Here is a 24,056-nt window from a genome sequence, read left to right as displayed (position 1 = left end):
ATAAATGTATATTTGGTATATAGTATACTATATACAAATAAATGACATTAAAATATTCAAACAAAGACACTTTTCGCCATTAAATAAAATATATATGTATGCGATTTCGTTTAAATGAAACTGCCCACGCCCCACCTTACCCCCGGTACCCCATCCCGCCCCCATTCCCACCCACTCCAATTGCTTAGAGTCCAATATTGATATAATGATCTTCTAGTATGTATATGTAAATGTGTGTTTGTATGTGTAATTTAATATATATATATAAATTTATATATATATATTTATTTATATACATTTACTTAAATAATTGTATTGAGTTAAAGAAAAAACCAAGAACAAAACGACAAAAAAAATTGTGTACAATTTTTCTGTTCGACTTATAGATCCTAAATCCACAGATCTTCAGTTATGTGCGATGAGTTAATGTAACCCACAACAACTACAAAAACCAAAAAAAAATAAAAAAAAACGAAAAATTTTTTGCATTCAATGTATATGTGACTAGATACGTACTCATATGTATATGTAATATGTATATTTGATTATTTTGTAAACATTTTTCAAATAACAACTACATATAAATAAAGTCTATATGAACATATAAATGTAGATGACGGCCCTTTTTAATCTGAGGAACGCGCATACTACATATTTTTTTTACCCTTTAAGCAATGCGTTGTGAATGGGTAAGAGGGTATAATGGTCTTTGGCACATGTGTGTAATATATGCATGTACAAAATTCGATATCAAAATTATGTTTTTCAACAAATCTTAAGTTTTAAGAGCTGGAGTCACCAAATTTAACATGAAGCTCTAAAATAGTAGATATAGATTAATTTTCTTTCGTCTTATCGCTTACTCAATTTACTGCTATTATTATTATTATTATTATTTTTATTATTATTATTATTATTATTATTATTATTATTATTATTATTATTATTATTATTATTATTATTATTATTATTATTATTAATAATATTATTATTATAAATATGATTTAATTTAAGTTGTTCATTTTTATATATTTGCCTTAACCTTACACTCAATCTAGGTAAGCTGACGTATGGTTTTACTCAATTATTACATCACGACCAGCAAAGAGATACGGCGATACAAAGAGATTGCTACTCATACATAAAGTATTTAGGTTTTTTATTTTCTGTAGCTGAGGCAAAACTGTAGAGAGCTCGACAGAATCCACCTCTGTTTCTTTATATTAACTACAATTTCTATAGCATTCGTGTTGAGAGGCGCAAAGTCTGACAATCAGGCAGTGCGAGATGAAAACTTACTTTCCTTTATGTACACAAAATCTTTAGTGGATAGCTCAACTTGTTTGTGCCATGCTCCGCAACAGGCGTGTAGACATTTAAGTGAGAGCCTAGCTTAGCTAGGGCCAGACGCAGGCAAGGAAAAGGAAAAGTTTGCATGCTGAAATCTTGTATGATGCGCTGAGTAGTCGGGTGGCGTACCAACTGTTGGGCAAGGGCACAGAGGGCCAGGCATAACTTTAAATGGAAAATTTGACAGGGGTGTATTTGGGATGTCAGCATTGACAATGGACAGGCTAGATATCAGGCAGGTGTAATATTTGCATAACATACACGCACACACACATCTGGCACACACAAACTAAAACTCTGGCAGTTAAAATTGAAAAGTTGGTCGAACAAGTTGAAAATATCAAAATAAAACACACGGCACAAAACCTACAAATGGCGTTAACAAATTCTGTTGGCATAATATTATTGCCGGGCTAATTTGAGTCCAAAGCCTGACGGGTTGCAGGTTGCCCGGCTGCTCGGTTGTCCTGCTGCAAGGTGCAAATGGCATAAAATAGCTGCTGCTCCAAAAAGTAGGCAGCCCGAAACGTACAACAAGTTGCACCTGAACCCAAAAGCCTACGTGCCGCAGCGTGAACTGAAAGCGAATGCGAGTATAGAATGCAAAAACATGCCGACGTCATGTTGCAGCCGTATGTGTGTGCATGTGCGTGTGTGTCTGTGCGTGCGTGTGTGTGTGTGCGTGCATGTGTACACCTCATTTCCGGGCATTGTTTTTTGGGCCAGGCAGCTGGCGTTGGTCTTGTTGTTGGCTGCAGCTGTGCTGTTTTTGTGTTATGAGCTACTTGTTGTCCCCACGCGCTGCCAAACACAGAAATTCTCACACACACACAGGTTGTGCATGTGTGTGCGGCTTAAAGTCCTTTTGCCGCTTCTAATGCATTATGGCAACACGAACGCCACTCGACTGCTTGTGTGCGTGTGTGTGTTTGTGTATAGCACAGTCTAAAATATCACTGGCTGTATCGCACAACAAACACACACACGCACACACACCCGCACCGTCTGCGTGTGTGTGACCACTACATAAATATTTGCATATAAAATTTATTATGCTAAAAATAAGCCAAGATGTAAAAGGGAGGTGAAATAAGGCCAACTTTGGAGCTGCATAATGAAACCAGACGCAGCCCAGCAACAAATGTCATGACAACCCTAAGCCACCCCCCGCAGCCCTCCAAGCAGCCTGACATATCAGCCACATTCACACCTCGTCGACTGAAGCCTATTTATGTGACACGCCAGTCGAGGTTGTCGTCGTCTTCCTTGCAATTTAAGTCCCTTTGTGGCCCGGAAGTGGGTCACATATGCACCCAAGCCGCAGCTGCAGCTCTAGGCCAAGACAAAGAACACGCTTGCCAGTAATTAGGAACGCGACGATAAATCCTCCCTCTTCCCTCTACAGCGCCATACACTCTCCCTACCTTTGCATCCATTCCGAATGGGCACAACATTTGTGCTACTCGAGTGCCTTCACTCGAGTCCTGTATTTGTGCTCATATTTCTGTGGTTCGCGCAATTTCTGCATAAATGAACTTAAACTTTAATCGGCTTTTGAGACACAATCCTCGCCAGCTGCCAGCTTGTTAAGTGTTCAGGCTAAGACGCTCGTAATGCGTTTATCGAGAGCACAAAATATTTGCATGCTTTTAGGCACACGACCACAAAAATAGAAAGCGACAAATCCAAAGCAAGAGCTGAGCTTGCCAAATCAAAAGAATATATTTAAATAAAATAAATAAAGAAAAAATAAACCAACGAATGTGTACTCGTGTCTGCTGCTCGTTTTCTTATATAGTTCTAGCGGGTATTGTCCAGCCTTGCCGTGGCACGTATAAAATAAATACTCTCAAAGATTTTGATTATGAGTTTGAAACCTTTCGAAAGGTAAACAAAAAACTGTCATACAATCGTTTTCCACCAATTAATTACTGTTGCGGGTGAAATTTCCTATATCGCTGAAACACGTATTCATTAAGTTCTTATGTACAGCTTTGAAAATAAGTTTTGAAGCAAATTGAATTGAAGCAAGACTTAAAACTTTACCAAAAAATCTTTGAATTCGTCTTTGAAACGTCTTCATATTTTTCAAAATCTTGGTTAAGATACGGGATTAGTTAGTGCTGGTCTATATGAATATATTATTTCATATTTGTAGGCTTTATGAAATATAATTGAAAAGGAAAAGAAAATTGGAAAATTTCGCAAAAATAATGACGCCAATTTTGCCCTATTTGCTTAGTATTTTAAAGAAGGCGTTTTTGAATGCCAGTTGTCTCACTTGACCCGAAATGGAGGAGGTAGATTAACCCAATAACAATTTCAACGTCATCGTAATTGTGTTTTTAATTTTCAATATTTTAAACAAATTTAAACGAACATAGTTCTGATGAATGATGAATGATAAATGAGTACGATTTTGGATAACAGCCGCATCTGATAAGCGAATATTTATAGAACAGCTTGTAATCAATCATTTTTGACTGAGAAGAGTTGTGATTGAACCCCCAAGTATTGATAATTATTAAGATTTAGAGTTGTTTTTTTTTTATTTGCTGAAAGAGGCTCCATGCCCTTAAAAAGTGAAAGCCTGTGCGGCTCTAACATTCTATGTTCGAGAAAAATTGTAGAAGAATATTTTTGAATATTTTGAAAGTCAATCCATGGTTCCCATCCGCATGAGTAGAAGAAAGATATAATTATCAATAGTTGGACTTCATTATTGCAAATAAAATCGTTAATAGAGCTTTAAAGATGTTCATAAATTACGAGCTTCACAATGCTTATTAATAAGCAAGTAAACTCGTCTCAGAGAGGTTGTATTAAAAATTGAGCTAGTGCAATATATATAAATATAGCAGCGTATCTCTGAAACTCCGAGGATATCTGTTGCTCTTGGAAATTGAGCTTAAGGATAGATGGAAAGTCTACGCAATTGTTCATAATAGAAAAAAACCAGGTCTTTGCGAGAATGTTTAGTTGAGATTTGCATCGCTTTAAATTGTGCTAACGAAAGACTTAATCTTGGAGCATATACAAGCTCGAGAGTTTTCCACTGCTGCTTGCACATGGTGGGTGGGTCTTCCTCATAATATGCCAGCTAGCTTAATCCATTTTACAAGCGAGCAACAGCAGCAGGCAGAAAGCCGCTCAGTGGGGGGTGCCGGCAGTCTTGACTGCCTGCCACTTCCGCAAGCCACACCCCCGCCCTTTGCTGACAAACAACCAATGCGCGTAACAAGTGCTACTCGAGCTGCGGCAAAAGTCAGAAGGACGGGGGGCAAAAACAAAGTAGGCAAAAGCCACTCAATGGGCTGCAAGTGCAGCGCCCATTTTTACTCGTATGTCGCTTTTCTTTTGTCCTGTGTCCTTTGTCGTTTAACGCTTGCCGTTGCTTAGCAGCCCCTTTAATAAATAATGCATGCCACGGCTGTTAAGGATGTGCCAGGCTCAACTGTACTGCCAGCGGCAACTGCTCACTAGACTGGCCAACACCCGCTTTAAGCGGGCCAACTGACAGCTGTTACCAACAGCTTCTGACAGCAACTTCCGACAAACTGATAAACGTCCAGCTGTGTGCATGGTCCACATCATGTAGCTCAATAATTGTTGTTCATCTTGATTGAATTCTCGTTCCCATGCACTTCATATGCTCAAATATTTCATTAGTGCATTTCCATGTGCTTTTGTCTGCTTTTTAGCTGAATGCCAGAACGTTAATCAAAAAAAGTAATTAAGCTGATTAACCAAAACTCAAAGAAACTCAAACCGCAGACGAATGCAGAGTGGACATCAAAAGGCAACTTGCATTAATGCTGTTTCTATACCTTGCTCCCATCGAAGTCCAGGCGGAGTTTCCCGGTATCAAAACAGGTTTCGATAACAGCTCGTGGGCTCAAATGTTAAATCTTTTTTGCCACGCCCACAGACAACCCTCCGCATACTCATTTATTTTAATATGTCAAATACTAGGCCACCTCACTTGATAGTCCCACTATGCATATATATTTCAAATGTTATTTCTCAAAAAAAAAGGTATTTTAGTCGAGAGCATCTGATTTTCCATTGTTCTGATTCTAATGTACATTTTATAGCCTGTACCCATTATAAATTGGCTTAAAAATGGGGTTGTCTGTGACTGTGCCAGCGTGTGTAACAAGTAGTAGAAGATATGTCTGTTCCATATATATATTAGATATATATCACCTTGATCAACAACAAAGGCCGCGTCGACTTAACCGCATCCGTTCGTTCGTCTGCCTGGAAAGACTTTAAAAGCTGTAATACAACATTTTTAACTAATCGATAATATGCAGAATTTCTTTAAAATATATATATATCGAAGATCAACTCTACCTTTTCCAGCAGACCTCCGAAATGTCTACGGCTGCAGTCACCAAAATTCGGCAGTTATGTGTTTTGTATTACAAAAATTCCTCTTCATATATACCCTTACTACAATCTCCTCAGATTAAATAATAATTGCATAACTCGTATTCGGTAATCTTACTTCCGATTCATTCAAAAACTCAGTTTTCCATGCAATAACTTAGTTTTCAGCTGATCCTTCCTTAAGAGCTGTATATTATAGAAGTCCCTAATTGACTTGATTTTGCTTATATATAAGGAGCTTAGTGAAACAAACAAAATGGAAAGTTTGATGATGATCCATTGAAAAACAAAAGTCATTTTTACGCAAAAATAATTGTAACTTGTGACTGCCTATTTATATGACAACTATGAGATATAGGGCATATATGATCCAATCTGACCGATAAGCAAGAAAGAACAAGAATAAGTAATAAGAAATGTGTTTTATTAAAGGGTATACTAGGATGCAACAGCACTCTTCTTTGTCTTAATTTGCTTTTTGCCCACTGTAAGTTGCAAGAGCTGCCCTTTAAATGACGTTGCCAATTATTTATAATGTTGTTGTTGTTGCTATTGTCTTGGCTTAGGCAAGTGGCATGTGGTATCATTTTACCTATTGTTTGCTTTTAAAATTGGAGCAACGTTACGTATACGTAATAACATTTATAAATACGCCTAACAACAGGCGCCTGGGCCAACGTGCACACATACATACACATGCCGCATACATATATACGTATTGATGTGCAGCTAATGCGTCCCCGGAGAATGAACAGGCAGCAGTCGATAGGAGCGGGAGTGGGAGCCGCAGCAGCAGGATTCGAGCCAGGAGCCAGCGGCGCTAACGAGCGGTGCCTTGGAGAGGCCAGCGCTCGTCTGCAATTGTTGCCAAAGCTGAATGCCAAAGCAAATAGCAGCAGAGGGATATACCTCGGGGTCGGGGGCGGAAACGTTGCATTCGGCAAGGATCTGGGCAGCTGAAACTAAATGGAAATGCACAGAAAAAAAAGAAATGTTGAAAAAAGAAAATGTTGCAGCAGCAACAACACTGAAACGAAACAGCAGCCAAATCACAAAATCCGATTTGCATGGATTTGTCGGTTTTCTTTTGTTGTCGTTGGATCCTTGCGCCCTGCCGCCGCCAATGTTGTTGCTATTATCCTGCAAACTATTCATATTGTTGTTGTTTTTATTGTTGCTGCTGTTGACTTTGTTATTTTTTCTTAATGTCAGCTCAATAAAAAGTGCTGCCATCGTTTTCTATTCTCCGCTTTGGTTTGTATATTTTACCCAGTTCTCATTGAGTATACGCCCAAATAGGGTATGCGAATTTCGGGCGTAAATATGGGTTTGTCCTACCTATTAAAATGTAATACATCCAATTGATGAGGAAGAAGTATCGAGACAAGCTGAGACTTCAATTTGTGGTAAATATTCATATAATAATCGCAAAAATTGCACTTAATTTTTTGCATAGTTCTCTTATTTTCCTTAAATATTTGTGTTAAGATAATTTATAAATATCGGTGTTGAGACAAACGAAATATAGACAATGAATACATATTAAGATTAAGACAAAATATATATAAAGAAAATTTATATATATTTAAAGAATTTAATACAATCTACCAATACAATCGATATAAATTGACTATATGCAATTGATATATATCGATATTAAGACACGCGATAAATATCGATTTAGCGACAATCTACACATCAGTTTCAAGGCAATACAACAATCTTAGTTTTGAGATATATATCAATAAATAGAAATATTAAGACTGTCAATAAATATCGATTAGAATATTTTCGATAAATATTTATAACAGGGGAAAATAAAATATCGATTTAAAGACCATCGATTATTAACTGCTTTAACACAATCGCCATAACTTGATTTTAAAGCAATCGATAAGTATAAATTGTTAGACAATGTTGTAAGCCTATTTTGGATCTTAGAAAATCTATAGCTTACACAACTCAAAAATATTTAACTTTTTGGTTGCCTAGCTAAGAAAAAATATTGCGTCGTTTATGTGTACTTATTTGTAAAAAAAAGTCTAGCTGCTTGTTATGGCAACGTGAAGCCGGATACGGGGTATCCATCAGTCGGGCACTTCACCAATTTTGTTTCTTTGTATTACTTTTATTTTTCAATTATTTGTGTGTTGTTGTTTTTGCAAAACTCTGTTTTCCCTGTTCATTCATTCGATGGTTAGGTTTGCGCACCTCACACTCGCTTCCGCCTCCCGCCCCACTCCCGAAGCCAAATGTCCCGCTGGGCACTCGGCCATGTTGCTACAGAATTTTTCAGTGATTTTACATGTAAGCATCCTTACGAGTTGTGGCATGTCCGCAATTGAAGCAGCTCCGGACTGCCCGGACATGTCGTCCATGTGTGTTTTAGTTATTTATTTTTTTGTATAGGATATGTTTTCCTGTTTCATTTTTTAAATCAGTCTGTCTGCTGACCCCGAGCACTCAAGGCAGCGTCAACGAAGTTGTCATTTTCGACTGCTACATGCCACATGCCACATGCCACACACCATAAATCGCCCACTCTGTGCTCCATTTGCCAATTGTTCGATTTCAATGCACATTGTTGCGCATTTTTCGCTAAGCTCTCCAGTGTTTTTCGAGAGTATGTGTGAATGTGTATGGGTGTGTGTGCTACAAGAGTTTCTCTTGTACAATAACGTAATCTACATAATTCTATTTTCAGTTTGATTTCTCTCATGTTTCTCCATGTCAACATATCCCACAACGTTTTGCTGCCCGTTTCTTGTGGCCAGCATTTGACTTGATGCACCTCGTTCCCGCACCGCCCATTACACACGACCCGCCCCCATTTTGGCTACCCTGCTCGCTATCGTTGCTGTGCTTGTTCTGCCGCCGGTTACTCACTGCACTTGTTGCTTGTTATCATTGCCGCCAAGTGCCAGCCACATCATAGCCACAACTTGTACACCCCCTCACACACGCATCTACAGCCAAAAACAAAGTGAGTGTCAGCTAGTGGCGTGTGTGCGACTGAGTGATACCCTCTATATAGCTGAGAGTTACTGAAACATGTTCTTAACCCGCAACTTTACCAATGGCTCGGCTTCGTCTTTTCCATTCGCCCTACGTTATGGAATACTTATGCTAATCTAACTCATATATTTATGTTCCGATTGTTTTGCAACTTTCTGGGCTTAAAGCTAAAATTAACATGCGTGCGCATACCAAAGCCCAAAACCCGATTCTTATAAAATAGGCAGATTTACAGATAATTTGCACATGATATACTATACATAAATTCTGAAAACGCATTGATACGAACAAACGGACTGATATCGACTGATCTAGAATTTATATAATTTATGCATGCAACTTTAGAACCCCCTCTGTGAGCCACTTCCAATGGATACAGGGTATTGAAAACAAAAGAGTCCTGCGTTCACGTTCACCTTAGCACATGTTTGCCTTCCGGCTGCTGGCAGTGCCTGGTGCGGAGCCTGCGCTCGAGCACCGTCAGTTTTTGGGTGCCCCTTTTCCAATGAGTTAATGCATGTGTTTTGATTGCTTCAGCTGCTTTGTGTAACTGGCAATGGGGTTACCATCTGGTCATAGTCTCCGGCTGTGGGTGCTGGCTCCATGCTGTGGGCTTTGTCAGCTGGCAATCGCATTATTATGCACAGTGCTCGCATTATGGCCAACACTGGAATGCTGCTACGGCTCTGCTCTGCTCGGGTCTACTAACAATACTCGTTTAGCAGCAGGACCAACACGATAACGTTACCATAATCCATCATAAGTTCAGTCGCCCTTTGCTGATTCACGACTCCCACACTAAAAGAAAAAACAAGAGTTTTACCCAAATTTTAGACAATTGCAATAAAATTACAAAAATATTCAGTTTTAAAATTATTTCATTATAATAATTATAAAGGATTATTACTGTTTTCATAAAAGCGCAATGAATTTGAGACCTGGACAACAATTTTTCTTATTAAAAATATTTTTCTAAGACTTAGAAAATAGATCCATTTTTGAAAAGTATATACTTTAAGCCATAGTTTCTGCTTTTTAGAAAATTTTTCTTATATTAGAAAGAAATTCTTATTTTCATCTGTTTTTATGTTTTTAATATCAAATTTTTTCAATTTTCAACAATGTTTTTACTTTTCGGAAATATTTTTCTAATTTCAGAAAAATGGTATATATTTTATAGGTATTTTAAATAGAGAAAATTACCTGAAATCCAGTTTTAAAAGTGAATTTTCAAATATCAGATCAATTTTGAACAATTTTTTTTCTGAGTGTACCAACTGCCCAGTTCTGGCTGAGCTTTTGTTAACAGCTCAGCGAATGTGCATGGGTGTGTGTGTGTGAGTGTGTGTGACTGTAAGCCAATTGTTGAATGAAAATCCATTTCATTTTAACATGTTGGCCACAATTAGTGCACATCCAGCAGCGCTTACTTAGCAGAGCTGCCTCTCTCCACACTCGCCCACTGCCTGCCCCCAGGTCATTCAGCCAACTGGCCCGACTGCCGGCCTGCCTCTGAATGCCTGTCAAGTACTTCTTGGGTTTGGTTTTTTCCTCGCAGGACATGCATGCAACAACGTTGTTGTCGTCCAGGACGTTGTCCTTGCCGTTGTCGTTGTTGTTGTTGTTGTTGCTGTTGTTGTTGTTGTCGTGGCCTGGCTTGTCCGTATCTGAACGCTGTCAGGCAGCTGCCAGCTGAAGTGGCATTAAGATCCCTCCGCCTCGCTGCCGGACTTGGGTTCCTTTAGATTATTGCCGCCGCACAGAATTTGCTGCCGTTAAGCGCACTTGGCTTTAATTTGCCTGCATTCCTGCCAACTCCAAGTTTGAGTCCAACTTCAGCCTGCAAATGGCTCAATTTAGCGGCTATCAAAAATTGTCGACTTCGCCATCAAAATGCTCACCAAAAAAAAATATAAACAAAGTGCAACAATTTTCTAATTACACAGTGTGTGTGTGTATGTGTGTGCGTGTGCCGTAGCGATGCACGCAAGCAAAGGCGAGGCGCTCCCCTGCTTCCCGCTTTGGCCAACAGCAGCGAAAAACTGGCGCATTAAATTAATTAAAAAATAAATAAAGAAAATGCAAGAAGTAAATAAAAAGAGAAATCGTTTCTGTTGGTTGCAAACGACTCCACGATACTCCATTCCCAGAGTAATGGCAGCCGTTGGTAGCGATACCCTTTATTATTATTATTACTATTATTAGCCTTGTGGCTCTAAGACTGTAAGAACGAAGCTATTATTTTTAAGCTATACATTTTAAAGTCTGAGTGCTAAGCCTTTAAAACTGTAGAAGATATGGATTTTTACAGTAAGCCTGTCAATTTGTGGGTGGGGCCAAGAATTGGATTTTTAATAGCAAAATGTCTGATATGTATATAAACGTATTTAAAATTTGTTATAAAAGCATTTAGTATGTTATTTCAAGAAAAATGCAGCACACCAATATACTCTTTTTCCACTTAATGAAAAAGGTACAAAAAGTGCTTGGGCGTGTAGATGCTAGGCGACAGGGGCGTGGCATGGCCAAAAACTGCAAATTAAGAAAATGCGGCACACGACATAATCGAATAAACAGTAACCCCAACGAGCTGCCAGGGCTAAAGGGGTTGAGGGCTGGCCGCGTTGCACAGTACAAGTGCATGCAACTGCAAATTGAAACGATGTCAGAGCGTGCCACGCCAAGCGGCAAGCACCGCTGCCTGTTTCCCGCCGCCCGCTTCACTCCGGCCTCGGCAGGCACGTGAGGTCAGGTCGCTCGTTCATTAATCAAAACAATTAACGAGGCCGCATTTGGGCGACGTTTCCGTTTTTTGTGAAGTGCCCGCACGTAGAAGCCCGCCGGGCGAAATAAAGAAAAAAGAAATTGGAAATGAAAATAATGAGGCGACTTATTAAGCCAGGCACCAGTACGCTGAGCGCTGTGGCTGCATTTGCAGTCGAAGCTGTGATATATCAATGGAGTGTCATAACAATAAGCAATTTGTCAAGCACATTGACCACATCCAGTCCGGATGAGGCGATGCGTCGCCACGCGGTGCCACTTATAGCAGGAAAACATAAATTTTGGGCCAAGAAAACGAAAGGGGCGGCTGCATGGGTTGCATGTGGCATGCTTGTGGCACATGCCAAGCGTGAAGCGCACCCACGACGTGCATTTGGCCAGCCATTGGAGGCATCCAGCTGTCGTGTGGCGGCGCCTCCTGGCGCCCGCCTGACTGCGCATGAGTAATGGGCTGCCCTGTCACTCCAGCGTTTTGCCAGAATATTACTGCCGCCTGGATTTAAGCTATGAAAGGATGACGCAAACAATGAGCTGCTTTGATTTTACGCACAATAAAATAATGCACACCCAAACACACACAAAAGCATGTGAGTGCCCATCCCACATTGCCACACGCTTAGATCACGTATTTCATTCCCATATCAATGTGTATATTAAATTGCGCATACAACTAGGCAACAGATCGATTGCTGACAATTGAAAGAAACCAACTGCTGGTCCCCCCAGCCTCGCCAAAATCCATTCAAATTCACATGTTTTACTCAATTTACTATTGTTCCATGAAGCCCATTTATTTATTGTACTTTTGACTTCGCGCTATTAAGCTATTTTCATCTTGTACAATCCAGAGAATTTATGCTAAAGTAAAGTTGCCTTTATCGATTTAACATCGCTTTATTAACCGATTGTAAATAAGTTGTCCTAAGCCTTGAAAAATTATTAAAAAAGTACAAAATTCAACTCTAAATCTCATAGTTGGTCTGAGCAATCGGCCTTAAGCGTATTAACGAAAACTAAATTAAAACGCCTTTTACTCTTTTTTTACAATTCACGCTTCTGGGTGGAAGAGTGCTTTAAGCTAAAACAAAGTACTTTAAATTGAACAATTAATTTAAAATAAATTTAATTAAAGGAAAAAGTTTTGGTTCTGCAACGTTGGGCTTACCCCAAAAATTTATGGGCACCGTAAATAAAAAACATTTCCGCTGAACTTGATATGTACCGTATTTCCGGATCTGATTCCGCAGCTGTCCCTTAATTCAGCCTTGTTCAGATTTCAGCCGATAATCAAAGAGAGCATATGGAGCTCTTCTGTGCAACTGCATTGTTGTCCTTGTCCCGTTGTCCTTCCCGATGTCCGCTTCGTTTATGCAACAATTAAAATTCGCAATGAGCGTGATTGTAAATTAAAAAGATTAAAAAAATATACAGACGAGACATGTGTGTGCGGTTTTTTTTTTTTTTTTGTTTCCCTCTTGACTGCAACAGTCTCACGAATTTTCAGGTGAAGGTGCATGACAGACTAGATGATACTCCCAAAGCATTTGAATTCGCCTCTGCCGTTTACCTATCTCGTTAATTGTAACTTATCAAGTCAGCCTTTATATTCTACAATTGAGTGAGAGAAAGAGCTGAACTTTAAGATAAACTGTACTTTAGTAAATCTTAATACCAAATATGCAATTCCTTTTCGTTTATATCCTATATATCCTCGTACTTACAACTTAGGTTCAGTTGATTTCTCAGCAAGTGCTTTCTTGATATTCCGGGTTCCATACGTTTTCATGCCAACTGATAGTTCTTATAAACATATATTGCGTTGATTACATTAATAGTTTAGCTGCTCAGTCTATTTGATTAGCTTTCTGTCTCATACAAGCTATACAGACAATATACCCAGCGGAAGAACTGGCAATGGCATCTCATGAAATATGCAGAGAATTTTATTTATGATTTCCGTTGATAAATGTGCACAGCCCCAACTCACAGCGAGTTATTTAAAAAACAAAAAGGGACAAGTAAAAAATCCTGAAGCCGAACGTGCTCGACTACAACATGCCCTATACGCCTTCTAGGTTACTTAATGTGACGCAGTTCCTCGTATAATGGCAGCCTTCGTTAAGACTATTGTATACCTCACCTCAACCCTTAAATATTTACAGGGTATAGAAACAAAAAAACCAAATCTTATCGAAAATATGCAACACGCTAGCCAGCTTTTCCGCTTTTTGGCTGTATGCCTAACCGAATTGGCCCCGCAGCAGATGTTGCTGCTGTTGCATGTTGTTGCTGCTGTTGCAGCCTTGACACCTGCCGCTAAGAGCAAACTTTGCAATTAACTGCAGCAGCCAATGGCAACTTTGTCGAAAAAGGGCACTCTTAGGCTGCCCTGCTGCAGATCCTTTAAGTTTAATTATTTTTCAAAAATGCGAAATACGAAAATTGCATTTGGACGCAGCGCCGTCTCCTATTTTATTTACACAGTGCCATCCAATCTCGGCTAGCTGCCTTGTAAATCAGTCAGTCCACAGTGAAGTGCCATGCGCCAGTTGCAGGAGAGATTCTCACGGGGGTGAGTCGCGTGCCTGGCAAGGTGAGCTGCTGCTGTTGCCCCTGCTTCGGCTCCTACTCCGTCTCCAGCTTGGCCAGCATATTTGTTTTGTTGTAAATCACCAGCAGCAAGGACGTAAAGGTTGCCCGTTGCCGGTCGTCGGTTGCCGGTTGCCGCTTGCCACTGCAGCACCACTGCACCGCTGCACCACTACACATGCCACTTTACACCCAACGTAAACACGATTTTCATTTGTATTGCATGCCGAGCTGTTGATGGGGTGAGCTGAGCCCGCTTGCCTTATTTATGCACGCCCAGGCACGCCCACATCGACCGCCTTCTTCAGCTGCTGCTGCTGAGGGCCAGCGCACGCGGATTGCTTTAGCTATTCATACCCTGTACGCATTGAAATGATATACGAAAACATAAGGTACTTATGCCAATTTATTCATTCAGATCAGACTCAGTCTGAACTATGCGATAACAAAATTTGATACTTTACTATCGTTATTTCTCCAATTTTCCCGAATTCGATAAGTATCGATTTGCAACTACGGCTTTAGGTACATATTTAGGCGATTATAAGGTTTGGATGGTAAACGTAAGCTCTCGTGTAGCATGCAGCCATATCAATTATATTTAGCTGTTTTTCTCAAATTATACCTCCCCCGTCCCCCTCTCTTTTAAAATTGTATTGCTTTTTTCTAAAATCTGCATAGTTCGAGATACCAAGCCAGCTTGGTATTTTTATAAACCATAGTTTGACCAAGTTAATTAAAAGTCCTGAGGGCAACGGCAGTTTTTTTAAATTTATAAATATCAATATTTGGGCTAGTGCTTTTAGCATTTATCTAAAATTAAAACTGCTTTAGATTGGGTACCTAGGTTCTCGCGAGGCATTCACAGCCCAAAAATATTGCACTTTTGAAACTTACTTTCAATCATTCCAAATCGAAAAGAAATAACATTTTCAAATGATTAATATTACTTTTTAGTATAGGCACGGACATGCACTCTGACTGTAAGCTCTGGAAATTTAAAATTAATCGGACTTAAAGTTTAGAAGAATAAATAATATAATTATATGCAGATGTTGGGTGAAGTATGTGCATGTATGTGAGTGCCTGTGTATTATTGTAAGTATGTATAGACGCATATGCATGCTAATATGGCAGCAAGAAGCTGCTTACAGGGTATTTAATAATCGTTCATCTTTGACCTGGGGTTTGTTGCTCGTTTTCTTCTGCTGTTGCCATATTTTTATTTTGTTTTGGCTGCTGTTGCTGTTTAACAAAGCGCATAAATTCGCTTGCAACTGTGTCCTAGGGGGCTGCACACTGACCTGCCACCACCCCTTTTTGTCGCTCTCCCACAGTTCCACGCAACCCCGCTGAAAGTGTTCGTTTCGGCTTGCTGCGCTTCTCTCATCTGCCTTTCGACTGTTTCGTTTGTTTTGCCCCTGCCCCTATTTCCACCCGTTTTCCACTTTTTCTCTCCATTTTTTGATTTTTTTTCTTGCTTTTTGTTTGTTTGTTTGCGAGCTGGTCAAAACGATTTTGCCTTGGCTCCCTAGGCTACCCCTTCACAATTCCTCCCCCTCCCCTCGCCAGCAGTAAGCATATGCAAAATGTTATATTTTGCGCCCTTATCTGGGCAGCTAGCGACAAGCAACTGCCTCCCGCTGCCCCCCTCATTCCGACAGCAACCCACCGCCCTGGTAAATATAATAAAAAGTAACGCTTGCAACTTAATCTCTGACAGCTCGTTACCCGTTTGCATGAGCACAATATTCATGAGATGCTAAGCTCAAGTTACACTCACTTGGCTGCCACAGCGCCTTGCCCCCTGGTCGCTGACCCCCTTCCTTCCACCCACCCCTTCCTTGATATACCTTTCCAATTGTTTCACCTGACGCTTTAAAAAAGAATTTATTTATTTATGCATTTTCACAATATTGCAGCTTTTGTTCGTAACTTGGCATTTCGATTGAATTACCAACTGCTCAAAAGCCACAGTGTGTGTGTGTGTGTGTGTATGTGTGCGACATGGCATATTATATAATTACGAATGCTGACCGCGCCAAAGGCTCAAATGTGGCCGATAAGCGAACTTCCAGTTAAGTCCTGGACGCGCACAGCGCTGATAAGCAGCTGCCACACACGCACAACCACGCACACACACACAACCCACACGCACACACTCACACACACACAATGGCACACACAATTAGCAGCGACTAATGCCCACAGAGCACAGTGGCACACAGACATTAAGCATTCATTGGTCAGTTGGGACCACTCGCATTGTTGTTTGCGGCCAGCAGCTGCGTGCTGCCAAAACCAAATGAGCAATTGACTTGCTGCCACGCCCAGCAGACGCCCACCTAGGAGCACACACACGAACACGGACACCGCAGTCGCCGCATTATCTTTGCGTTTTAATGTGTCGCTTTATAAATAAATTGCGTTTGTACATAAATTATGCATTTTAATTTACATTTATTTACACAATTTTCAAGTCGATCCGCAACGCAGCTCATTTTCCATTTCCCCATTTTCCCGCCAATTGATTTATTGTTGCTTTTGCATGCAGCGCCGCGCCCCGTTTACCCAGCCCCACGACATTAAATAATTGTCCATTTATATGATTTAATTTGTGGCCAAAGGCAACCAGGCGGCAAAACTGTGCCACGAGCATTGACTAATTGCAAAATACTTGGCCGACAGGACGACCGACGCATCCTGCCACCCCAACCTCCTCCAAGCATGAACCCTTCTCATATATTGAGGTTAGTAGGCTACCAGGGGCTCCAGCCGGAAATCAACCAAAACCAGAGTCACACACACACGTGCATTCACATACGCACACACAGAGTCGCAGCATTCGTTGGGTCAACCAATATGCAACAAGGACGCACGTTGGGGTTCTGGAAGAGGCTTTGTGGGGGGATTGTCATACGGTTATATAAATAGATGATGAATGTGTGACCGCACTGGCATATCCGTAGCTCTTACTGTTTGTATATTTATACAGCTTAACCGACACGTGTATGTGTGTCCGTCTGTCTGTGTGTTCATGTGTGTGTGTGGGTGTTCATGTTGGTTATGCGTTATAAATTATGTCAAATTTAATTTGAAATCCTGCTGAAATTGTCACATATTTGGTTTCAATTTATCCTATACTTTAGACTATAAGCTGCATTTAGCAGCAGTCGTTTGAACTTAAATCCTTGCAAGAGCAAAGGATTCGATGTAATTGCAGTTGCTGACAATGCGAGACAGCGCAACTTTATTTGGGATAAGCTTATCTAATTCAAGCTATTGCTCTGATACAAATTGCCACTTAAGAATTGGTCGAGTAATATGTGTTTAGGTCATATCCAATATATTAAATTACGATTGTTGTAACTGGGAAATTAGCTAAATATATTTTTAGAAAATCAATTTCTTAAATATAATCAATCAAGCGGCTCATATATATCATATATATGGTATATAATATCTCATATTTGTTTACCAGTTCACGATAATACATTTCCAAAGTATGTTGACATATATTTTATACGCTTTGCTGTTATAAAAATTTGATATGCTATAATTGCAACAAATGTTTAAAGTTAAACTTGGTTGTGCCTACTGTACCAAATCAACGCGCAAAGATTTTGTAAGGCCATAAATAAATTTTTTTGGACGAATTGAATATACTAAAAGCACAAATAGCTCTCCCAGAATATGGTAAACCTGCCCAGGGTAATGTCACGCATTACTTGCCAATATCTTGGGCTGTAAGGCATCACAACATAAGAGTCGACACTAGTATACCCTGTAATGACGAACTATTAACACAAACTTTGTCCTAGTTTGATGCTCAAATTCGGCGTTAAATCAAAGAATAATTAATGTAACTCAAGTATATATCTGAATATATAAATTAAAAAATAACAGAGTCTTGCTCTCATAGCTGCACCCGTGTAATTCGTAATTGTTTTTCATCGTATTTTCCCAGCAGCCGTGAAACTTGCTCAACATTTCTAGATTGTAGGCAAAGCATTTAAGGAGCGTTTAGCGTTGGATCTCCGATGAGACTGCAACTTATCGTGGACGCCCAATTGAGCAGCATGTGGGGAACCGAAGGGTATTTGTGGATATGAGGGGGGGGGTCAAGAAAATGTTGCTGAAATGAAGCGAACTCAAGTACGTCGCAGCTGACGAAAGGCGATCCAAGTAAATGCCCAGAGAAGACTGCTGCAAAATTACTTACGAGTATAAGTAGAAAGTTGAACAAGTTTTTGCTCTTTCATTCTCTTCCTCTTATTTCATATTTTATTTTTTTATTTGTTTATTTTTTTTTATATATTTTGCTGCGGCTGCTGCACATGTAAGACATTTTGAGCTATGACAGCAGAGGCAAAAGTCGTTAAAACTTTATGAAAGTCAAACAGAAGAGCGTGCAAGGACGAAAAATAATAAAAAAAAAAAGCAAAAAATGATGAAAATAACTAAGGGCAACGAAACGTGGCGGCTGAACCGGCGGATGCGCTGGTCAACTGCCATAACTACCATCCACTTGCAACTTATCCAACTATCCACCCTGATTATGATTCCATACCCTAACGAAGAGTATAAGCATTGAGCTATGAAATATCTAATGCATTTCTAGCCCTGACTGACTCACGGTCTGATTAAACGGCTGACTGACTAACTGTTTGATTGACTGACTGATTGTAAGCATTCTGAATTTTGACCTTTAGTTACTTTTTCTGTTACAAGAAGTAATCTCTCCTAATTTTTTATTCGATCTTTTTAAAGCTATTCATTTTATTCGAATAAGACTAGAGCTACATTCCAATTAAATTAAATGTAATATTTCATTCACTGATTTTGAAAAATCCATCCCTTAGCTCGGAACAGGAATGAAAAACTGTTTTTTGTGTAGTTCTGATTTATGATCTCATTCCAAATCTTGTTTAAGACTTAAATATTGAATATCTGTGAAGAGTATTGCATATTCGACACTGCTTTGGCCATTTTTTTCTTCATTTTTTTTCCTGCCGTTTTTATATTTGTTGTTGTGCACTGTCTTTGGTTGCTTTCGTTTGTTGTGCATTATTTGGTTTTTGCTTTGCATTTTGCAATTTTTTACATAGCGCCATAAATGCTGCCAATGGCGGACAACCGGGACGGCCCGCACCCGCCAGCTTTGTGGCACCACCAAACCACTTGCTGGGCCACATCACATGCTCCATCTTGGGCTGGCACGCCTGTCAAGCGCTTTTTCCGCTTGCAAAATGATTTGATGGCAGCGCATCCGCTTCAAGCAGAGGAGCATCGGGAGCTGGTTCCGCGCTGTTTGCGCTATGCCCTGATGCCCCGCCCGGCATAACATAATCTTTCATATTGTGCGCCCTGTGCGATGACATTTTTTGCATTATGCGACAGTTGCGGGAGTCATGGATAAAACAGTTCGAGTCCTAATCCGGCCCCAAGCCCAGGCGCAGGCACAACGTTATCAATTTGCGCTGTGAAGTTTTGTATTTAACTTTGGACTTTCCACTTTTCTTTTCGCTGGTCACCTGCCGGGTATTTGGGCTCGATGCGCCCCCGTAACGCCCCATTTTAATTTTAACTGTCAAAGCCGAGCGTTGAAATCATAAATTTTATTAAGCGCAACCAGGCGGCCATTTTGGAAATTGACCCAACTTCAGGACCTCTCCGCACTCAGTTCTATTAGCGCAGTTTAATAAAAAAGTTTCAGACGTCGCTTAAGTGCGTCCTGCGCCCGAGTGGGTGAGCGCCGAGAGATAGAGACAGGCAGACAGAGAAAAGTAGAGAAAGTGTGAGAGAGGGGAGTGCAGAAAGCAGAGTGGCTGTGGTTAATATACAAGCATATAATACATATATATGCTTATATAGGTGAGTATAAATATGCTTGCTAAACTTTTTTAATGCTCTGCCAGGGAAGCCGCATTTTTATGATGTGCTTTCTTCTTCTCAGTTTTTTTATGCCCTTACAAAGGGCATCATAATCTGGTCGTGATACGTGTAACACATTCAATGTGACATTTGTGAGCCTTTAAAGTATCTAAGTATATTCATGATTACTATTAGCGACGTCTGGCAGTCAGTTTTTTTTTCCCTCAAAAACAATTTAGATTAAAAGGCTTTTTTATTAGAAAATATAGTGGAAAAACTTTGAAGTCTTCGACAATGCGCTGCTGATAATTTGGTTGTTTTATGTGTGCTTTGGTAATTTCAATAAGTAATCATATTTTCTTTCTAATTCTTATGAATATAGTAAGAAATATGTTGAGCCAAGGCTTGAAACCAAATCTGAGTGCAGAGTTTTCAAGAACAGATTGGCCGAATCGAACCATAAGGCGAAGCATTGGAGCAGATAAGTCGATTGGGGCAGGCTGTTCGCCTGGTTCTGTGCAAACTAGTCTAGTTCTATAATTTTTTATGATATATATTAATGGTCTCATTCAAACTCAGCAATTAGGTGCTTTCTAATTTGTTCATATCCTTAAATATATTTCTTACAATATGTTCATATAAAAGTCAAATCTTTTTAACACAGCGAACTGTTGTAAATGAAAATTGATGCAAAGAAACATTTGTTTTTTCCACTACAAAATATCAGAGTAATTTACCATATAGCTTCTCAGCTTTATGTCTGCAAGGATATTTAAACTTCGGCACAAGAAGCAGGATGTTTAATTTTGTTCTTTCAGTTTTTTGGGGCTTTTGGTCTTGAGTTGCTGATGGGGATGGCTGCTGCTTCTAATAAAGTCATCATAATAACTTCATCATTATTGGCGCATAAAACAAAATTTATTTATGTTTGGCTCTTATGCATCAAGCAAGGAAAAGTACAAAGTAAAAGACAAAATAAATGCTTTTATGTGCTGCCAGTTGCCAAAAACTGGCCGCCCCTTATCGGAGGCCAAACAATCTACAAGTGAGCACCCACTACCTTGTCCAGGCATTGCCAACCCACATACTATGTGCACAAGGCTGGGGTAGGGGAGGGCTTATTTTTTATGCGTTTACGCATTTAATGAACTATGATGAGGGTTCGTGAATCAAGAGAATCGAACGTTCCCTTGGCAGCCAGAAATCGTTACCCTTTTTATATTTTGCTCGATTTTTATTGAACTTTTTTATTAACTGGCGCAATTTATTATCGAGTCGGGTTCGGTAGCTGCCTATCATAATTTTTAAATATATTTAAAATATTTCAAGAGCTTTTTAGCAGGTTTTTCTTATTGCTTAAGCTTTTGCTTTATTTATGCATATTTTTTCAAACGAGCTACACACATGTAGCTGCAGGTGGGCGGGGGTAGACAGGTGTGAAACTGCTGTCAAATAAATTGCGAAACGAAATTCCAGCAGCAGCAGCAACAACAACAACAGCAGCAACTGGAACAACTGAAACAACAGCAAGAAAAACGCCCCCCAACAAGACAAACTTAACTAACTGGAAAATTTCTTATTGTGATTGCATTTGTCATTGCATTAGTTTACAACTCTGCACACAGGTACCCACTGACACGCCCACCTACATACACACCCACACACACATATGTCAGGGCAAGTTTTATGCCATTGTTCACAGCGCGCGAACATCTGAAAATCTGAAAATCTAAGTTATGAAAATCTGTGCGAAAATGGTTGCAGTTTTTCCTCTATCCGCCTCTCCCTCTCTCGCTCTTTCTCTCTCTCTCTCGTTGCCCTCCTGCTAAAGCGCATTGAACTGTGCAAATTGCGAGCAATTTAATTTTTACTTCCTTTATTTCAAGTTTTTTTTTTCCTCTCTTATTTCATTTAAGAAATCGGCCACGCCCCTTTTCACGCCCTGCCCGCTGCAGGGCTTACGCGCGCGTGAAACTTTGCGTAATACCAAAAAGTGCTCACAGCACATTTCCGAGCTCAAACTTTATATTAGAGTTGAAGTGCCACAAACACACCCGCGCGCACACACACTCGCTCACACACACACCCGCTCACACACACGCACTGATAGTAAGTAGAAAAGTGTAAGTACGTGGCTTGGCTCCCCTTTGGCTTCGAGCTCGGTTGCATTGGCCTCAGTCGCGTTATTTATGAGTTGCTTATGCTATAAGGAACTGCAGCCAGTAGCAGAAACTGCAGCAGTAATAGCAGCAGCAGCAGTAACTACAGCAGCAGCACAAAGCATTGACAATGCTTAAAACTACGCAAAGTCCTGCTCGATTCCATTCAAGCCAGCGAGTCGTCGTCCTTTGGGCAAAGTTCGTGCAACTCTCAACTCGCCAGCGTGCAAGTCTCGCTCTGCCTTTTCCACGCCCTGCCGTCGGTTGTGCAGCGATTTTTGCGTATTTTCATGTAATTTGAAAAATATCTCGTAAGCAGTTGCAGCTCCCAGACGCATGCAGCGCATTATAAAAATAACTGCGACAATTGGTTTGCCAGCTCGAGGAGAACACTCCCTGAACTCACCATGCACCCTCCACCCACCCTTTCGGCGTGCAGCCGCCACAGCCACCTGCACAAATACACATGTATTTTTTGCTTCCATTTTCTGTATATGTCTTTGCTACAACTTTTACTTGAACCTCCTTTATCCTCTATAGCATCGCTCATTTTTATACCCATTAAGCGAAAAGGGTATATTGCTGTGTGCAAGCATATTTAACAGCATATTATCCCACAAATTGTATTTATACTTCCTAGACGTTTTTATCTAGCCATAAGAGTCAATACACCACAAACAGATCAAGTTTGCAATAGCTTATATTGTTTTTTTTGGACATAGGATAAACATCTATTTTAATCCACGGCTTTTTACCATATACCGAGGTCACCAAGTTGGAATTTATGGACATGCACAGGAATACACAGAGATTAGATTAATAATACCAATACCAACCGATAATTTACCCCGTTCACCCGACAGCATGAAGAGTGCCGATGTGTATGTGTGCCTGTTCATCTGTATGACTGCATAAACAAGTCCATTTCATAGTTATTTTAACTAATCACCCTTTTTTCCATATTTATTGATATTAATCGATTTTTGACCTAGGCTTACTGAGCATACATCTGATGTTTTTAAAGCTTAGGATTTAACTTTTTGACTATAAGATCAAGAAAATTATATTTATTAATGGAAAACGATCAATATCGATGTTATACCAACATCATAAGAGCTTAAGTTACCAAATTTACTATGTATGATCTTGTATGGTATAAACAGAGAAGAATTATAAAAGGAGGTAAAGGGTATCTTACAGTTGGGCATATAAGCACTATTACTTATTTATAGTGCAGCTGCGCTCACACGCATCTTTGCGTTTTCCGCAAATTAATACACTTGCCACTTGCATTAAAATAGCTGCCAACTTTTTTTTTAATAATTTCTGCCCCTACATCTCCTCACCCAATTGTGGCACAGCCCTTTTCAACCATAGCAGCTCTTTTATTATTGTTTGCGCTTGCCCGCAGGATGCGCCAATTTAATTGCATGATTTAAGATTTATTATTAATGCAACTAGTTTTCAGCTTGCAACCAGTTGCAAGTTGTTGTTATTTTTTTGTTATTGTTGTTGCGTTGCGCTTGCCTTTGTTTCTGCTTTCCACATTAACGGGGCAAGCACAAAGCGTTTGGCAAATCTCGCATTGGCTGCGAACAAGTCAATAAAAATAATAATAAAAAATAATTTTGCAAATTGCGCACACCTAATGAGTTTCATATGTGTACATTATGCTTTTTTTTAATTAATGCCAAAGCACAATTCCTGCCACAAACATACACACACACACATATATATATACAAACAGATGCTGTTTACGCTAAAATAATAAATGATATTTATTATTATGAGCTGACTTTAAGAAAAGGTTTTCATAAGCGAAACTGAACTTTGATTTTAGTAATTGGTCGCTTTGGGGAATCTTTGTTTTTTGATTAACAAAGAAACGCAGTA

Source organism: Drosophila novamexicana, unplaced genomic scaffold (assembly GCF_003285875.2).
Source record: "Drosophila novamexicana strain 15010-1031.04,08,12 unplaced genomic scaffold, DnovRS2.1 tig00000877-arrow-arrow-pilon, whole genome shotgun sequence".
NCBI lineage: Eukaryota > Metazoa > Arthropoda > Insecta > Diptera > Drosophilidae > Drosophila > Drosophila novamexicana.
The sequence above is the reverse complement of the archived record's forward strand: the minus strand, read 5'-3'. Positions refer to the sequence as shown.